This window comes from Echinops telfairi, unplaced genomic scaffold (assembly GCF_000313985.2).
Source record: "Echinops telfairi isolate 266 unplaced genomic scaffold, ASM31398v2 ScPeMD7_31;HRSCAF=116, whole genome shotgun sequence".
NCBI lineage: Eukaryota > Metazoa > Chordata > Mammalia > Afrosoricida > Tenrecidae > Echinops > Echinops telfairi.
In genome coordinates, this window is record NW_022103928.1 from 6,313,959 (window position 1) to 6,320,796 (window position 6,838).

Sequence of the window (6,838 nt, forward strand, 5' to 3'; positions counted from 1 at the left end):
CGCTGAGATGTTTACACGTTCACTGACTTGGCTTTCCTCCTGCAGTCGGCATCATTGCGTCTGCTTTGTGAGATGGAGGAGGACTTTGTGGACTGGTGTTAGACATATGGGTTAATGGGTGAATATTGGACTTGTGGGCTTGGGCAGCACTGAGTTGGGATGTTTTCTTGATGCACAGTTAACTTTTTATATAAAACTCTCTCTTTTACATAAGTTTCTGGATTTGTTCCTCTAAAGTACCCAGACTAATACAGGTTGATTGATGAATTTTGTGGATCTCTCATTGGATGCTTATATATTTATTATGCTCACTGGTTCATGGTCTTCTGTTCCCTTGAGCATTATATAGTGTCCCTCCTTATCTCTTGTTATAGCTTGCACCTTGAGATCAATTTTTCCTGAAATTTGGATTGCAACCCCTGCTTTTTTGAATTGCCATTTGCTTATATTTTTCTCCAGCCTTTGATTCACAGCCTATTTTTGTCTGTAATCTTGAGAAGTATCTCCTGTAGGCGGCATATTGATGGATTGTGCTTTCTAAGCCAGTCTGGTAGCCTCTGCCTTTTAATGTCTGAGTTCAGTCTATTGATATTCAGGATTATTACATCCATCTGTGGACTCTATAATGTCATGTTTTACCTTTTGTGTTGGCTGTTTTCCTACCTCCCTTTCTTATCAGTGTGTTGTGTGTGTGTGTGTGTGTGTGTTTCACTCTTGCCTTCTTTCCACCATTGAGCCAATGCTATCTTGGGGGAGGTTACTACAACAGTGTCGAGCTCTACAGAGGGCTGGAAGAACTGCCTTAGGCCATGTGAAGCACTGTGACAGGAGGAAGTTCCCTTAGCCACATGTAGGGCCACAGGGGATGGTCAGGGGATACCCCAGCCACATGGAGCACCGTGACAAATGGGAAGAGGTTCCCCCAGCCAAGTGGAGCACCACAAAGGGTGGGCAGGAGTTCCTCCAGCCCCTTAAAGATCCTTAGAGGGTAGGCAGGAGTTCCCCCAGCCGTTTGAAGGGACGATCCCCCAGCCTTTTGGAGTGCAGTGGAAGGTCGGCCTTCTTACTTGGGGATCTTCCTACTTGGCAATTCTACCTGTCATCCGAGGTGCTATATACCAAGGCGGGCACACCCACCTTCCCTCTGCAGCACTCCCATTGCAGCAGAAACCACGGCACACCCTCTGAGGCGCTGCAAGCTGTGGGCCACACCACCAAGGCTTCCTGTGAGATCATCCAGTACAGCGCCATCCTTGTGGGCCCACAACCACCCAACCAGCATCCCCTGAGGGGACCACATAACTTGTCCACCACATAGCAGAATACTGGTTGGCTAGGGGAAAAGTGAACCCACAGGAGGATAAAGCAGTAGTCTGATTCCCCAGAGCAGTTAGCTACAGGCAGTTTGAAGAAGCATTCCTATGAGTCTCCCAAAGAGAGCACCCAGTGCTATTAGACTCTGGAAAATGGCACTAGGCTCCTCTAAAACAACACACAAACAGCAACCACACCTTCTACAATGAGCAGTGTGTCACCCCCAAAGAGCACACGGTGATGATGGAGGCTCCCCTGAACCCCAAGGCCAACCGAGAGAACATGATCCAGATCATGTTTGAGACCTTCAACACCCTGGCCATGTATGTGGCGATCCAGGCCGTGCTGTCCCTGTATGCCTCCGGTCACACCAACGGCATTGTCATGAACTCCAGAGACGGCGTCATGCACACCATGCCCATCTACGAGGGCTACACCCTGCCCCACGCCATCCTGTGTCCGGACCTGGCTGGCTGCGACTTGACTGACTACCTCATGAAGATCCTGACCGATCGGAGCTACAGCTTCACCACCATGGCCGAGCGGGAGATAATCGGAGACATCAAGGAGAAGCTCTGCTACATCGCCCTGGACTTCGAGCAGGAGATGGCCACCACCACCTTCTCCTCATCCCTGGAGAAGAGCGATGAGCTGCCCGACTGGCCAGGTCATCACCATTGGTAACGAGCGCTTCCCCTCCCTGAAGCACTCTTCCAGCCCTCCTTCCTGGGCATGGAGTCTTGCGGCATCCATGAGGCCACCTTCAACTCCATCATGAAGTGTGACGTGGACATCTGGAAGGACCTGCACGCCAACACGGTCCTGTCCAGCAGGACCACCAGGTACCCTGGCATCGCAGACTGCATGCACAAGGAGATCACAGCGCTGGCGCTCAGCACCACGAAGATCAAGATCATTGCACTCCCTGAATGCAAGTCTTCCGTGTGGATCGGTGGCTCCATCCTGGCCTGCTGTCCACATTCTAGCAGATGTGGATCAGCAAGCAGGGGTACGACAAGTGGGGCCCCTCCATCACCCACCACAAGTGCTTCTAGACAGACTGCTCACAGGTGCTGCCACCTGTCACATGAGCTCAATGACAGGGCAGGTCGGCCCCTCATGTTGGCCTCGTGAAACGGAAAGAAGCCTTTGAAAGAATTGTCCTTGAAGCCCCCTCTGGCTGCAGCACCGCTCGTCAGCCTGATTTCGACCTTGTAGACCTTGTATTCACGTTAACTGTCCCCCTGCTCTGTGTTCAATGCCCTGTACATCCTTTGATTTCAACCCTAGCACCAGCAACCAGGGTAGAGGAGGCCTGGCCAGTCTGTGCATGGCGCTCATGGGAAGAGCTGTGGGCTCCAGGATCACCCAGAGGCCAGCAGGATACTGGAAGCAGCCAGTCCTTGCTGTGTGCGACCTGTGGGGCAGAAGAATCTGAGCCTTGGGATGAAGTGTCCTTTCTTTAGCTGATGTTGGCTGCTGGAGCCCTGGAGCTGTTACTTGCCTTGAGCTGGAAGATGGTTTACATTTAAACCTGTAAATTTACTCATTCTTTTAATTTATGTAAAGTGTTTTTTGTATGCAATTCTCAACTCTTTGAGATGACACAACAAATTTTGGTTTTCTACTGTTCTGTGTGAACAATAGGCCCCAGCAACATGGTTTTGTGTGAGGAGAAATAAAAGTGCTACAGTGAACAGCAAAAAAGAAAAATGGAAAATGAATTTTCAAAGATTTCATTTTAATGGTGTGTGTGTGTGTGTTCATCTTAAACTCCTATATGTGGCAAAACTGTGCTTTATATACAGTGCATTTCTTGTTCTAGCAAAACAAAATGTTCCTTAGCACATTGCTCTAGAGTTCCACATTGGATAGTCAATTAAAATTTTTTTTAAATGTCTAATTGACACCGTTTCATGGGACCCCATGTACGTCAGAGCAAACACTGTGCTGTATTGGGTAGTCAGAGACTGATTTGTTTAGAAGGAAATGGCTAGAGCTTGCTTCTACTCTTCAATTAGCAGCCAAACATGTTAACCATTTGCACCATCCAGCAACATATAAGGACTTGCAAGCACCAGTTTTCCCAAACATATTTAGTGGATTGGTACCTGCCAAAAATGGGTGACTGGACTTTGGCGAAGAGAACTCTATGAGGCTATGTATAGTGTTGGGTCAGTAAGTGTTTCAGACTAACTGCTCAGTCACTGGCTTCCTGAGCATGTGTCCTCTGAGTTCTGAGCCTAAGTGTACATTCATTGTTGCAGCCTCTGAGATAGCCCTCAAGAGTCCCCTCCTTTGAATATTCACACCTTTGTATCAGGCTGAGTTTTAAAACTCACTGTGTTGTAGGACTAATAGAGCATCCAACGTTGTCATAAAAGCCAGAGCATCTTCTGTGCCAGTTCTTGGGCCCCTTGGAGGGTGAGAAACCAATATCTTAAGTGTTCACAGGTCAGATACTCAACTGCTCTGGTTGAGGTCCATGTGGGGAGTATGTCCTCCCAGCAGCCATGCAAGTAAACCACCATGGAAGCAAATTTTCTAGCTTCAATCAAGCCTTGAGATGACCACAATCTCAAGGATTGTTGATAGTGCCGTAGTTACATGTTGGACCTTTAACCGCAAGGTCAGCAGTTCGAGTCACCAGCCACCCTTCAGGAGAAAAATGGCATTTTCTCCTCTTATAAAGAGTCTTGGAAACTCAAGAACATTTCTACCCTGTCCCACAGCATCACTGTGAGTCAAAATTGACTCCATGGCAGTGAGTTTGTTTAGTTTTTGATGTCACTTTCAAATTCCTGACCCGCAGAAACTATGTGAGAAGAGCTTTCTTTCTGTTTTAAGGTGCTATATCTTCAGATCATTTTTTTATGCAGCAACAGATGTTTCATACATTCGCCCTCCTATCTAGAGCACTTACTTCTCTTCCTTTCCCAATTCAAACTCTCTGCCTCAGGCTCAGGTCACATTACTCCTGCTGTTTGGTTTCTCTTTTCCTCTAAACTGGATCTCCATATCTCTTTCCTACTTGGCGTTAACTGAAGCAAGAAGGAAGGACAGCTTGGCCAGGCCTGATATCTATTGTCTTCTTAAGTAGGGTGACCATGTAATTTGTCATCCATACTGAGCCACTTCTGGCAGAGAAGGAAGATTCAAGGAAACAGTAAAGTCTAGGACTGCTCCAGAGCAAATTATAACATGCAGTGAGCCTGTCTGTAAGAGGGACCGTAACTACTCCTCGTTAATGGAACAAGGTTGAGCTTGGCTTGCCCCATGCCTGGGTGGTTTGATGGTTAATTGTATGTGCCAACATGGCCAGGGTATGGCACCCAGTTGTTTGGTGACAAACTAGCCTAGTTGCTTTTATAAAGCAATTATATGTCATTAAATCATTGACCTCAAGTAAAGTAGATTACCATCGAGAATATGGGTGGGCCTCAATTATTTGAAGCCCTTTCAAACAAAAAGGGAGTTTCCCTAGAATGTGTTTTGCCTCCAGGCTATCTATAGACATTTTGTCAGAACAGTGTGACTTTTCATTCATTTCTCATTCAACCTAAGGAAGTAGAGGGGCATGAAAAAGGGGAGGAGCATTGGCACAGTGAGTGAAACAATAGGCGCAGAGGTAAGGACCAAGTGGACGGGGCAGGGCTGCGGGGTGCGTCATTCCTTTGTACAGTCATATTAGCTGGAACTGCCCCAATGGCATCTAACAACAACAACAACCCTGCCAGAATCTCCAGACTAGTGCCGGATCGTGGATCTTAGATTGTCAGTCGACATCCCCAGCCCCGCCCCTGACCCCCACCCCCACATACACTCCATCTCATAAGCCAATTTCTTTTTTTTTTTATATCCCCTGAGCGGCTGCACCATTCCTGGAAGTACTGCCATACCAGGCTGATGCGTGGAGTAGCGGGAGCAAGCTCCTGGTCCAACTCCTACTTGCAAAAATACATTTAATATGTTGTCCTCAGATAGAGGACGTATCAGATATTAAAGTGATAAGAACAGATACTACACTTGATCTTAGCCAAAAGGCCGAGAAGCGATGCCAATTTCTTGAAGTAAATAAATATCTATGCATATATCTGTCTATCTGCCTATGTATCACACTAGTTCTTTTTCTCTGGGGAACCCAAGAACAAATACCAGTATGAAAAGAAAATGTAGCTTTTTCATTTTCTGTAAGAGATTTTTTTTCCCCTTATAAGTCTCCACTCAACTAGGAAGCCAAGTGGGGAACTATTTCCCACCGGCCTGGTGCTTTACACCGTCTCTGCGATTGCTCGGCCACTCCTTGGTTGAGAAGGGAAGAGTCAGAGTGCTGGGCTAGCCATGTCTTTCTGCCCTGCCTTCTCCCTTAGATGGCACTTGGCCCGCTGGGGGAGGAATGAGCAGTGGAAGGGAGGATAAGAGCCTCGATCTCTGGGAGCCTCTGAGAGCAGTTGCACCCATCTAGCTTCTTGAGCAATGTACTGTCACTAGGACTAGCTCTTCTGTTTATGCCCTGCACAAGAATGCCCACCGAGGGACTGAGATCTACCTGCTGCTTTGCTGGCCAAGCCAAGAACCCGGAAGAGCAAACCTTTTTCTCATTTGCACAGAGACGTGCTATGGGCTAGGACAGGCCCTGGCCAACCCCAGAGTGTAGGTTCGTTGTTCCTGGCCTTGCCTGTAGCAGCCTGTTACAGTTCTGATCACAGGCCAAAGCTGGTCCTGCACTCTTGAGGCATTTCCTTGGCCCCATACTAGGCCATGGGACCTCTCCATGCCATGCTCAGACCATGCGGGTAGTGCCCGGCATCTTCTCAGAATCCTTACCTACATACCTCCTATATCTGCACACCAGTGTCCCAGGCCAGTGATAGAAATGGACCAAGTCAGCTGCCTCAGACTCCCTCATGCTGTGCTCTTGGAGGTGAGCCACTTACCCTTACGTTCACACTTCCTCATCATTTTCTGGATGCTTCTAATTCATCACCCCTCCCCAAAGGCATCTAGCCTTACCAGACTGCCAAATTTTCCTCTTCTTCCCACCATCTTCCCAGGGTCACGTGCTCAGGTTTGGGACAATCCTGATAGCGTCAAAGCTCATTCATCTAGGTGGGTACCTTCCTCATAGAGAGCATGTGGTAGTTACATAATATGGTGCCAACTTGAGACTATTAAGAGTGAAGGGGTGGGGTTTAGCCTGTCAATCAGGTCGCTGCTTAATGACCTCATTTGGAGGCGCTACGGAGATAAATAGCTTGCTGGAGGCAGGACAGAGACAGACACTCTCTGCTTTGTATTCCTGATGACATGACACCTGGAGCTATACTAGAGCCCAGAGCTGGAAGAGCCACATGGATAGCCGTGCCAGTGCTGAGATACTTACACCACCACTGCATCCACAAGGCTTTCTACCCACTGGTCTGTGATCATCCTACATTCGGCATCATTACATGTGTTGCATGAGTCTGAAGAATTTATAGATTGGTATCGGACATATGGGCTAATATCAGACTTATGGACTTGA

General features: G+C 47.9%; 1 non-coding gene and 1 pseudogene across 1 annotated transcript; one reads left to right on the forward strand and one right to left on the reverse strand.

Annotated features, from left to right (window-relative positions):
• Window positions 1–2,369, forward strand: part of LOC101647518 — a 9,974-nt pseudogene extending 7,605 nt beyond the window's left edge.
• Window positions 2,370–5,179: 2,810 nt separating this feature from the next.
• On the reverse strand, window positions 5,180–5,370 carry LOC115869634. The gene has a single exon (XR_004046297.1). It is a non-coding gene; the product is annotated as a U2 spliceosomal RNA (small nuclear RNA).
• Window positions 5,371–6,838: the final 1,468 nt, after the last annotated feature.